Here is a 12677-nt window from a genome sequence, read left to right as displayed (position 1 = left end):
CTGTATATCTCGGAAAGTTTTACGGTTCCCGCATGATAAACGAATTTTGGCGCAACGGAGTTGAGGGCGTCATCTAGATTCTAGAATGGATAATTCAAACGTAAAACACAGACGTAATGGTGATTGTCCATTTTTTTTTAATTTTGCTCATTACAAAAACATTTCGAGGAATAAGGTCAGTGATCGTTTTTCTGTATATAAACGAAAAAAATACCCATTAGTTACTTATACTTTTGAACAAATATGTTTAACCTTAGTTTGACCTTCAGTGGCGTTAAATTAGCAATAAATTCGACCAACATTACGTTTCGAACTTTTGGTAAGCTTCTCGTATCAGCTTTCACATAATGAGAACTTGCATTTGACGAACCAGCCATTATAAATAAGATTGAAAGGAAATTTAAAACATACTGCAGAGGTCAATTGGCGGCCGATGATGACGTCAGAGCGAAACTTTAAAAATTTATTGAGAAAAAACTAGCCAATAAATTTCAAAATTATTTAATTTATATTCTTAAAATACCCCTATTTTAACAAAAAAAAAATATAAAAAGTACATGTGATTTTTTTTGGACAATGCCCATTCCGGCAACGCAGCTGCAGCTCTTCTGATGCTGCGAGTGTCCATGGGCGACGGAAGTTGCTTTCCATTAGGTGACCCGTTAGCTCGTTTGACCCTTATTACAAATAAAAAAAAGTAATCGTGTAACGACGAATCATGAAACTCAATAACTAATGATTTGTGTTCGCACTCCAATTTGCAATGGACAAAAGAATTTCCAACAAAACCGGCAACCGCTTGAAACCTTTGTGGCCAAAATATAAGGGTCCTAATTTATTACCGCTGTTTGTTACTACTTACTGCGGGACCCGCTTCGGGAAATATTCTGAAGTATCGTCGAATAGTATTTCATGAAGGGCAATCTGCTCGAAGAATTGGGGGTATAATAACTACCTAGATGACACCCGAAATTCCTTTGCTATTGTCGTGCGGGTACCATTTTTTTTTTTTATGAAATAAGGGGGCAAACGAGCAAACGGGTCACCTGATGGAAAGCAACTTCCGTCGCCCATGGACACTCGCAGCATCAGAAGAGCTGCAGGTGCGTTGCCGGCCTTGTAAGAGTGAATAGGGTAGTAGCGGAGGGACTTTTTGGGATAAAAACTATCCTTTGTCCTTTCCCGGGACTCAAAATATGAGGCATGACTCATGAGCATACCAAATTTTATCAAAATTGGTTCAACGGCTTAAGTGTGAAGAGGTAACAGACAGTCAGACACACAATTATAATAATATTAGTATAAACAAATAAACAAATCTTTATTTCGCTTTAACAAACTTACACGCTAATCTTACACAAACTCCACACTAGGATTCCATTTGTCGTGGAGACCAGTCTCTTCCATCATGCACATAAATACTAGGAAACAATATTCAATTACTTATTTTAACCAGCTAAAGAGATATATTTTGATATTACTAAAGACAGACTACCATAATTAATATGTTCTGTCTTTATAACAGAACAATGTAAGTATATATTATAAGTAAAAAAAACAATATTTTTTAAAAAGTAGGCGACTATATATTGTATACAATATACATATTATAATAGCATTACTAGATCATTACCAGAGCCACTAAAACCAGCTACAGTACGTGTAAGTTAGTGATGGGGTGAGTTACTTTCACTATATTAGTGTAGATGCAATATAAGTATTTATACGTGGGAGAGCCATGCTTCGGCACGAATGGGCCGGCTCGACCGGAGAAATACCACGTTCTCACAGAAAACCGGCGTGAAACAGCGCTTACGCTGTGTTACGTGTGTGAGTGAGTGAGTTTACCGGAGGCCCAATCCCCTACCCTATTCCCTTCCCTAGCCTCCCCTATTCCCTTCCCTTCCCTTCCCATCTCTACCCTCCCCTATTACCCTATTCCCTCTTAAAAGGCCGGCAACGCACCTGCAGCTCTTCTGATGCTGCGAGTGTCCATGGGCGACGGAAGTTGCTTTCCATCGGGTGACCCGTTTGCTCGCTTGCCCCCTTATTTCATAAAAAAAAAAGTATGAATATATAGTTTGCTAGTCCAGCTCCCACTTGGCTCCTTGTTACACACAAAAGCAGTACATAAATTGAAGACGTGAGTATAGGGTTGCCATCCGTCCGGATTTTCCCGGATTTGTCCTAGTTTGAAGGGCGTCTGGGGTGCGTTCGGCCGGGTTTTCAAAAAGCGTCCGGGTGAAATCCAAACACTTTTGATGAGAGAAATTTAACTTTTAAGTCATGCAGCAACAAACGAAAGATAAAAGCGCTAAGCATACATACGTTTTCTTGCACGGACTTGAGTTAGACAGATTTTTACAAATTCTTGTTGGAAAAGCAAAAATTTGTAAGACGTTATCGTAAATACTGTTTGAGGTGTCCGGGGAAATAACCACATTTCGGCCAAATGTCCGGGAATTTTGTCGTGCCTGACCGGCGAAGGGAATTTGGGTGATGGCAACCCTACCTACGTGAGTAGAAGAATCGAATAAGTAACATTTCGTAACATACAGTACATACATTTCGGACAATAACTCATTTTTTCCTAAATTATTTTAATAAAACTTGTAAGTTATCTACTACACAACCTAGCTAATATATCTGGCTACACATATAATCCATATTTTTTATATTTTAAATAATTTTTCCGGCCCTAAAGCCTCCATTTAAGCAAAAAAACTGGAAATTTTTCATGTTACTTACCGTGCCGAGGTTTTACATAAACTTACATTTTAGTGCAAACAATTTCGCTGGTAAATAAAGGTTTTCATGAAAAAGGTTTTAGAGCATACTATACACTTTATAGCGTTATTCGCCAGTGCGGTAGTAACTAAAAGGCGGTAGTGGACGCCAGGGGAGTTTATACGTAATTTAGCTGAGTAACAGAAGCTCTGGCTACTCAGAGTCTGTAGTAACTCTAAAGTACTCTATTTGATAGGGTGTTGTCATCAATGTTGCTGAAATACAGGGTGTAACAAAAGTAAGTGATAATACTTTACGGTGTATACGAGTCCCCTATTAATTTGTTGTGAAAGTACCTAGCTGAAAGCTTCCCATTCATAAAATTAGTATCTATACTTCACTCGGGCTAACTTGTCGCTAGCGGTCATTGACTCCCTGTCAAAAACTTGTCATTTTCCATATAAAACCACGATTGACAATATCTGACACTTCATTGTCAATCACGGTTTATATGGAAAATGACAAGTTTTTGACAGTTAGTCAACGACCGCTAGCGACAAGTTAGCCCGAGTGGAGTATAGTCAACTAAATAGAAAACTGACTTTAAACAATAAAATATTATATAATATATTATACTAATGACCCGGGAGCACCAATTTTTTTAAATAAAATCAGAGGGCAAACGACCAAACGGGTTATCTGATGGAAAGCGTCGCCCATGGACATTCGCACCATCAGCAGGCGTAGCATGGTCACCATAGAAACGGTTTCTTTCTATGGAAGAATAGACAAAGTGACAGTTAGACAAAGGAAATTCGCCATTTTGTCGATAAAATCTGTCAGTATGTCGATTTTTTCCCATGTCTACTGTTGTTATGCTAGCCCTGCTGAAGAGATAATCTTTTAAATACTGCCAATAGTCGAAAAGCAGTTTCGGGGGGTGATGGAAGGTGGGGGTCTGAAGTACGGCCGGCAACAGCGCGGGTGTTAATTACCTGTCACCAGGTGAGTAGTTAAGGGTTACTGTCAGCGCCGATACTAGTTATTGTCTACGATGTGGAGAGATTTGATTGCGTTGGGTTAATGGGTTGTATCGATTTTGAAGAGAAGTTCCAGTTCTGCGGGCCTAAAATGGTCGCTTTTGAAAATCATATTATGAATCACAATATGATTATTTTTTTTAATCGCAAAATGGTCACTCTGCTTGCAATTCATGTCTAGTAATTCGTACTAATTTGACAGTTTTGACAATTCATTTGCTGAATTGATCGAGGTATTTGAGAGGAATTGCTAAATGTGACCATTTCAGCCCCGCAGACCGCAACGCGACGCGTAGATGCTCATTTTTAAATTTGTATTGAATTGACAGACTTCAATTCTGTGAGGCGTCGTGCAAATCTTTCAATTATCCATACAAAAGAAATGCATAGATGCATCACGTTGCGGTCTGAATTGACCCTAATGGCTGGTTTACACGTATTAAGTTGATAAGTAGTTAACAAAATTTTAAGTTATTAATTGCATGTAAACACAAAATTTAGTAGCAAGTTCGAATTTAGTTAAGTAAGTATAAAGTCATAAGTTAAAATGTTGTTTTTTTTTTAATGAAATAAGGGGGCAAACGAATAAACGGGTCACCTGATGGAAAGCAACTTCCGTCGCCCATGGACACTCGCAACATCAGAAGAGCTGCAGGCGCGTTGCCGGCCTTTTAAGAGGTAAAAGGGGAGGTTAGGGATGGGAAGGGAAGGGAATAGGGGAGGGTAGGGAAGGGAATAGGGTAGGGGATTGGGCCTCCGGTAAACTCACTCACTCGGCGAAACACAGCGCAAGCGCTGTTTCACGCCGGTTTCCTGTGACAACGTGGTATTTCTCCGGTCGAGCCGGCCCATTCGTGCCGAAGCATGGCTCTCCCACGTATATACTTACGTTGTTGACTACTTATCTACTTAATACGTGTAAACTATGTGGCTAGGACATAAGCTGTTGATATGGACGCGATAAAAAGTAGTAATTCGATATAAAAATATATCAACAGCGACAGCAAGATTTTATTTTGCTCGCAAGTCATCTATAATTTATCATTAAGCAGACGACCTCTGTCATGACTGGCAAAATCAGGTAAAAAGAGTTTTATATGATGGAAGTGACTGCAGTCGGGTCTAATCTCAAATTAGGTAAGATTCTACTGGACACCTCTACCAACTACCTCGCATAATTATTTGTTACAGAGAAGGTATGATATAAACGGTTAAACGCGCATTTATCTGTAAGAGCCAGTCCACACGGGCGTTGCATCAGCGTTGCGTCGACGCAGCGCTGCCGTTGCATTGTTTTACATACAAAAAAAAAACCACAGCCGAATATATAACCTCCTCATTTTTTGGAAGTCGTGACAGCAGCGCGCACGGCGCAACGCACACATGACGGACAGCAGCCCCCGAGACAAAGCGGGAGGGCTCATGTCAACGTAGACTGCTTCGTAATAACGCTGCGATGACGCAGCGCCCGTGTGGCCGGCAATGCGTCAAACGGCAGCGCTGCGTCGACGCAACGCTGACATAACGCCCGTGTGGACAGGCTCTAAGGGTCAATTTATACTAGCGCAGAGTCGAAGCGCATCTAAGCGAATTACCAAAACTGAACATTACAAATTCAACCTCTCTAGAACGTTACGCACACATTACTTCTGAGATTATGAAAAGGCGCGCGCATTCTAGCAAATTCCCGCGAATGCTCGCGATCAACGCGTTACGCTCTAGAATTAAGGTTGAATTTGTAATGTTCAGTATTTGGTAATTCGCTTCGACTCAGCGCTACTATAAATTTACCCTTAGGCTGCGTTTCCACCAGAGATGTGTTGCGAGGATCCAATAGCATCGCCGACTTGAGCGATGTCACGGCAAGCTCACGTCAATAGCCGCGTACTGACCAAGCGAGCCGCCTCGCGAGGCAGCCTCGAACATTTGCCGCGGCACGCATGCCGCGCGAGGCGTTTTCGGTCTGTATTTTTCTAATCCGAAGCTGCCTCGCGCGACAAGGCCGAGGCATCGTAAGGCCGAGCCAGCATCGACGCTCAATTTGACTTGAAGTCGAATAGAGATCGCGCGTGCGTATAGTTTTCCCGAGACCACCATGAGGCCGCACATTCGAAAAGCTGTCGCCAACACTGCCTTTTTAATTATTCAGCTATTGGAAGGTTCATTTGCTGGCTTATTTTTCTCCATGCATCTTCCCAGTGTCCTATTTCTGTAATCAGGACATTGCGTATTCCAAAGTCGTCGATATTCACCATATAATTGTATTAGTTTAAGACACTGTTCTTTATACATGACGCATAAGTCCTAAACAAGCAACAAATAAGCGAGGCAAAACACTCCCGTCTTGAGTGAGCGCGGCAAACGTACCGAGGCGCCTTTGAGCATCGACAAAAACCGACAACTCTCGGCTCGGGCCGCAGCACGCTCGGGCGGGGCAACGCATGTGTTTGCCTCGGGCGAGCCACGTCCTGCCCGACCGAGCAACTGCCGCGCGAGGCTGCCTCACGAGGCGGCTCGCTTGGTCAGTACGCGGCTATTGAAGCGATTCCATTGATTCTCAAAAACAAATTCCTCGCAACACATCTCTGGTGGAAACGCAGCCTAAGTGTTCGTAATCTAATGGCCTCCACCTGTTATTACGATCGTGACGTTTCCATTTTTACGGGCTTAATACACCTGATGGAGCCGTCCATCCATCAACAAAGCGTTTAATCTTGGGGTGAAAATAAATAGATCTTCTCAGGTACAACAATGCGAGCGTTGAGTAAAGCGAAACACGTTGTGACTTGTGATAGGCCGCAGCGGGGCGGGGCGGGCCGCATTTTAAGCTATTGCATAGCTATTATCGCGGGCTATGTGTGCGGCGACCTATTTAAGAAATACCGTAACTAAAACACCTAACATTCGTCTTACGTCGTTTCAGTTCGGCAGACTTCGGCTCTGTGTGGCTCGGGGTGTGGTGCTCGCCGCACCGACCGGCACAAGCTGCCAGACTTCGGCACGGTGTTTGTGTGCGAGCGACTAGACGTATGCGAATTATAGTTGCATAAGTTTATAAAAAATGCTATGCAATAGCTTTATCGCGGCAGACCCCGGGTGCCACTATCTTTTAAATATTTTTATGATCGAGTGCGCAGTCATATCCCTAGTATAGCACTTGCGGCCCACCCCGCTGCGCCGTCTCATCTTGCGCGAAGCAATCATATAAAAATTAACAGGTCGATGTCTGTCAGTACGAATATCGACGTTAAGGACATTAAAATAACATTTATATCAGCGCGCCTTGTACAGTGGCGGTTACGACGCTCGCCGCATTCTTGATAGGGCGAAATTGTATATGAAGAAATTTGAGAGCGTTTCTTATTTTTCTAATTATAAATGGAAATGTGATTTATTTTTATATAAAATATTTAGCACTTCATACAGGGGACTAAATAAGCAACAATTATTTTGTATATTTATTTTCCTTACTTCAGTGTATTTAGCTATACCTTAAATTAGACCCCATTTTTTATATTTTGCGATTATTGTGATGGTTAAAACTTATTTATGTGAAAATTTTGTATGCGGCTATAACATTTTTGTGGTGTTGATTGTAGACGTGGAGATGAATATATTATCTTTCATTTGAAACCAAAATATCTTCGCAGTGTGACTCTTTATTATTTAAAATTGTACCTGAAAATCGCTGATAGTCGATTTTGTTGGGGGATGTTTTTTTTTCTTAATTTAACAGTAGTATGCATAAAAATTAATTATTTCTGAATATAATGTCTTTATAAGTTAAAAAACCAAAACCAAAGAACACTGAACTTGGAAAAAACATTACCCTTATCTCACTATATCGATCCCCATCGTATAAAAATTTGGATAAATTTATTAATAGCCTAAACAATATCTTATCTAGTGTGCCTCCAAATATTATAATTGTAACACTATTGGGGACATTAATATTGACATAAAGCAAAATAACACCCACCCTCTCTCACATAAATATCTTACAAGTATGGCCGCTTTTGGATTTCTTCCGGCATATCTATGCCCAACACGTGAAACTAGCTGTCTTGACCATATTATGGTCAACAATAGGGGTAATTTAACAACAGATATGCTTACATACGTCATTGAATCACCTGTTACTGACCACTATCCTACTTTACTCTCTATAAATAAAAAAACCGTTCAAGTCCCAACCCGACCTAAGAGACAATCACTAAAAATAGATTACCAAGCTATCAAAACAGATCTTGACAACCAGGATTATTCTCCAGTAACTAACAATGACAATGTTGCGGAAGCAACTAATGAGTTTATTTCTATTATTGCTAAAACGGTTAAATCACACTCGACTTTATATACTACACCTAGCAAAAGAGTAATTCTCAAACCATGGATAACCTCGGGCATACTTCGTTGTATTCGAAACAGAGACAGGTTACATAAAAGACTAAAAACAGATCCAAATAATAACATATTAATCATTACTTACAAACGATACCGCAACTATATAAATTACCTAATTCGCAAACTAAAACGTGATTACTACAAATCGAAATTGGAAGATTCAAATAACTCTAAAACAACCTGGAATATAATTAAAGACATTACACATAGAAACGAGCATACTAATCCCCCATATGATCTCTTAAAATCGGATTCAGATCCCCAAACCGCAGTTAATAATCTTAATAAATTCTTTGTAAATATTGGTTCAGACCTAGCTTCAAAAATAAATCCACCCAGCACTCCCATCAGAATGGGAAACTGCAAACAGTCGCACTCCCTCGTTGTTCTTGAAACGGATACAGCGGAAGTAAAACGCATAATAACTAGTCTACGCTCTGACTCTGCAGCCGGATGGGACAGTATTTCATCATCTATACTAAGGATGTTTTTGCACCACCGATCACTCACATCTGTAACCTAGCAATAAAATGTGGCATCTTTCCTGAAGCACTAAAACTGCTCTAGTTCATCCCATTTATAAACATGGAGAAAAAAAGCGATTTTTCTAACTACAGACCAATCTCAGTCTTACGAGTTATGTCGAAGGTCCTAGAAAGAATTCTAAATAACAACCTAGTAAATTTTCTACAAAAACACAATATTATAGCTAGTAATCAATATGGGTTTAGAAAAGGAATTTCCACAGAAGACGCTGTATTAACCCTCACTCAGGAAATCTCAACAAAACTGGATAATAACCAGAAATGCTTTGGTGCTTTTCTCGATCTTTCGAAGGCCTTCGACACTGTATCAATCCCCATCCTTATAGATAAGCTGGAGCGCTGTGGAATTCGAGGAGAAGCTCTTAGCATCTTTCGAAGTTATCTAAAAAATCGTACGCAATGTGCCAATGTTGCCAACTACACTAGTAAACTAGAAGAAATTACTTATGGAATTCCACAGGGTAGTATACTGGGACCTACACTATTTCAGCTGTATCTGAACGATTTGTTTCAACTCGAACTACCCTCCTGTGACCTTTTTGCATATGCCGATGATACATACCTCCTTGCATATGGCGCCAGTTGGAAAGATGCCAAATAAAAATTAGAAGACGCTCTTTTAATCGTAAAGGATTGACTGGCACAAAACTTACTGACCTTAAACATAAATAAAACTAATATCATTGCTTTCTCTGTCACCCCATCATCAGGTCCAAAAGGCAATCTATTAACAATAGTATCACAAACTTGTAAATCACCGACTGATCATTGTGGATGTACTACTATAAAAACCACCTCGACAGTAAAATATCTAGGAGTATATATAGATGCAAATCTCAATTGGCATTCCCAAATATCAGCTCTAAACTCAAGCGTCCGCAAATTAATATATTTATTCAAAATTTGGCTAGTTTCGAATTGACTAGAATGATATACTTATCATTATGGCAGTCACTCCTGACATACTGCATCCCAGTCTGGGGTGGTGCTGGGTCTAGTATAATGTTGTCACTTGAGAGAGCCCAAAGAGCTATCCTAAAAATAATGACATTTAAAGATATCAGGTATAGCACTGAACTTTTGTACTCTGAATGCAATGTCTTGACTGTCCGCCAGCTATATATTCTGCGTACAGTACTTCGTAAGCATGCCTCCTTACCTTTTGATTCACCTAACACTAGTCGACGCACACGTGGCAGAATCTGCCCAGTAAATAAACATAAAACCACTTTCGCTGCACGTCAATATAATATACTCTCGTCTAAAATATATAATAAAATCAACTCCATAATTTCTATATATCCGCTTTCGAGATATGATGTAAAGAAAGCCATCACTACATACCTCCTTAAGCTATCTTATCAAGAAACTGAAAGTCTCCTTGTATTCGTATATTAAAACTTATAGCATACATTATATGATACAATATTATGATCTATTAAAATATGTATTTAGTGACGGCAATCATAGCACATATACACTCACACATCCCACACTCATGCACCATAGCAGTATTTTCAACTGAATCCATGACGCTGTCGTAGTACTATGGTGCATGCACCGCCTGAGTTCATATTATGCACTCTAACACACACACACACTTACATACACACACACTCGCACCATGACACAATGTATTAGGTCTTATGTGTTAAAAGTCAAAAAGTTGATTCCGTAATCACAAATATTTGCACCCTAGATATGAATCATGATGGCATGAAAATAAATGTAGTATACATTTAATATACTTAGTACCCACACAAACACACAACATCTCTAATTCTTGCACCATAGCAGTTTCTACTTACTGAACCCAAGACACTGTCGTAGGGCTATGGGGCTCGCACTTTCAGCGCTCATACAAGCACTCCCACGAATACACTGAACAAACACACACACACACACACACACACTCACACACACACACCCACACACACAGACACTTCTTTCCCCCTACCATTACCGGACAGTACCATTTACTGAACCCAAGACACTCGTGTCGTAGGGCTAGGACACCATAAACACAAACATACACACGCACACGCACACACACACACACACACACACACGCGCACACACAAAATTACCTTTTTATCCTTAAATCTAGCCTATGTTTAACATTTAATATATAATATCTAAAAGTATTTGTTTACTAAACCCAAAAACATGATAGATTATAAAATTATAATAACATGAACATTGGATTGTACTTCTTTTACAACCGCCTCAACTGTGAGAATCACTGACTCCGATATCACATTATAATAGTTTCGAAGTCAGAGATCAACCAACCTGTGCCATCCGAGTTTAAATCCTAATTTGTGTACAATATTCATTGCCTGTAAATGAGATGTAAGTTTTTAGGATATCAATAAACGTATTACTTATTTACTATTACTGAACGCAATTTATCACTATTCACTACATAATAATATAGCGACTAGCGACGCACCCGTGTATGAAACTACTAATAACATACAATCATACCCAACTGGAATTGAGTTTGAGCAGCAACGTGCGCGGGCGCAGGTCAGCTGTCACACGTAATGACAGTTTATAGCAGCCACTTCTAGCTAATATAGCAGCCAATAGTGGACGATGACCTAAGTGAGATGCAGCTTGCTAGATGAGCTACCAATTATTTGATGGGCTGAGTACTTTTCGTGAAGAAGTCAACAATTTGTATAGTAACAGTGTTTAATTTACCCATACTAGTACTAGTAAGTAGTAATATTATGAATTCAAAAGTGTGTCTGTCTGTCAGTCTGTCTGTTACCTCTTCACGCTCAAACTGCTGAAGCAACTTTTCTGAAATTTGGTATGGAGATACTTCTGAATCTCTGCGATAACACAAAATCTGCGATACACAGCATATTTAAAACATAATTGGGCCGCGCTACACCGGAGGCAGCGGCGAGGCGAGCACTTTCAGTGTCATAATATTATCTTAAACTTTATCGTCATTATTGTAATACATAGTATCGCTTGAGAAGTCTACGGCCGCACGTGGCCGCTCGTGGCCGTTGGCGGCTGCGATTTCTCAAGCGATACTATGTATTACAATGATGAAGATAAAGTTTAAAATCACATGACACTGAAAGTGCTCGCCTCGCCGCTGCCATTCCGGTGTGGCGCGGCCCTAACAGAGAAGAACATCAGAGTAATAGTAGTTAGAACTTATAAGGTCTAGTCTTGATCTGTTTGGCCGTGGCGACATCCTGCCAGTCCTTACTCCTGGCTCCAGGTCAGGGTCCGCTAAATTACTTATTACACTGAGTACTTAGACAACTTGCATTCGACGATCATGAAAATAAATGCGCGAAATTTAACACATTTTTTAATTTTTACTTTGCTATTAAAATTGTCGATTGAAAGTTGATTTAGTATTATCGACATTCGACAGTAAAGTTATAAATATGAAATGGATAGGATCAAGACTAAGGGCTTCCACACATAATTGCGAATTCGTATCGCATCGCAAATATTATCTGCGACAAAATTCATAGTAAAAATGACATTGCGATTGCGAATTCGCAGCTTTGTGTTGGAGCCCTAAAGGTATGTGCCATGCCACTTGTCTGTAATTGCCACTTAGCGTTATATAAACTCTTATATATTTTTATTCGCAGTTGAAATTATCGAATGCACCTTAACTAAGGGCAGCAGAGAATGCAGGGCAATATCTAGTGCACCTACTGACCTGCGTAGTAAGTTATGTACTCGTTTGCCAATATATTTTAGCGACATGCGACTTAGATAATTATTGTTTAATTGAATATATTTTAATACATTACATAATCCAGGCTAAACCCGTTCACTTACTACAAACTATAAATAGTACTATTTAGTAATCTGTGATATTCAGACTGCAACGCGACCCGTAGATGCATTTCAACCGAGTTTTCGGTATCTAAAAGTGCCCCGGGGCAGGGCAGGCACAACGGCCCGAACGGATACGAAC

General features: G+C 40.0%; 1 long non-coding RNA gene across 1 annotated transcript in view; it reads left to right on the top strand.

The window, feature by feature from the left end:
* Window positions 1-5399, top strand: part of LOC121733291 — a 28335-nt gene extending 22936 nt beyond the window's left edge. The window contains exon 2 of the long non-coding RNA XR_006036542.1: window positions 5316-5399. This is a non-coding gene — a long non-coding RNA (uncharacterized LOC121733291). The remainder of the gene's footprint in view (window positions 1-5315) is intronic.
* Window positions 5400-12677: the final 7278 nt, after the last annotated feature.

Source organism: Aricia agestis, chromosome 13, assembly GCF_905147365.1.
Source record: "Aricia agestis chromosome 13, ilAriAges1.1, whole genome shotgun sequence".
Lineage (NCBI taxonomy): Eukaryota > Metazoa > Arthropoda > Insecta > Lepidoptera > Lycaenidae > Aricia > Aricia agestis.
This window is presented reverse-complemented; position numbering and strand designations above follow the sequence as displayed.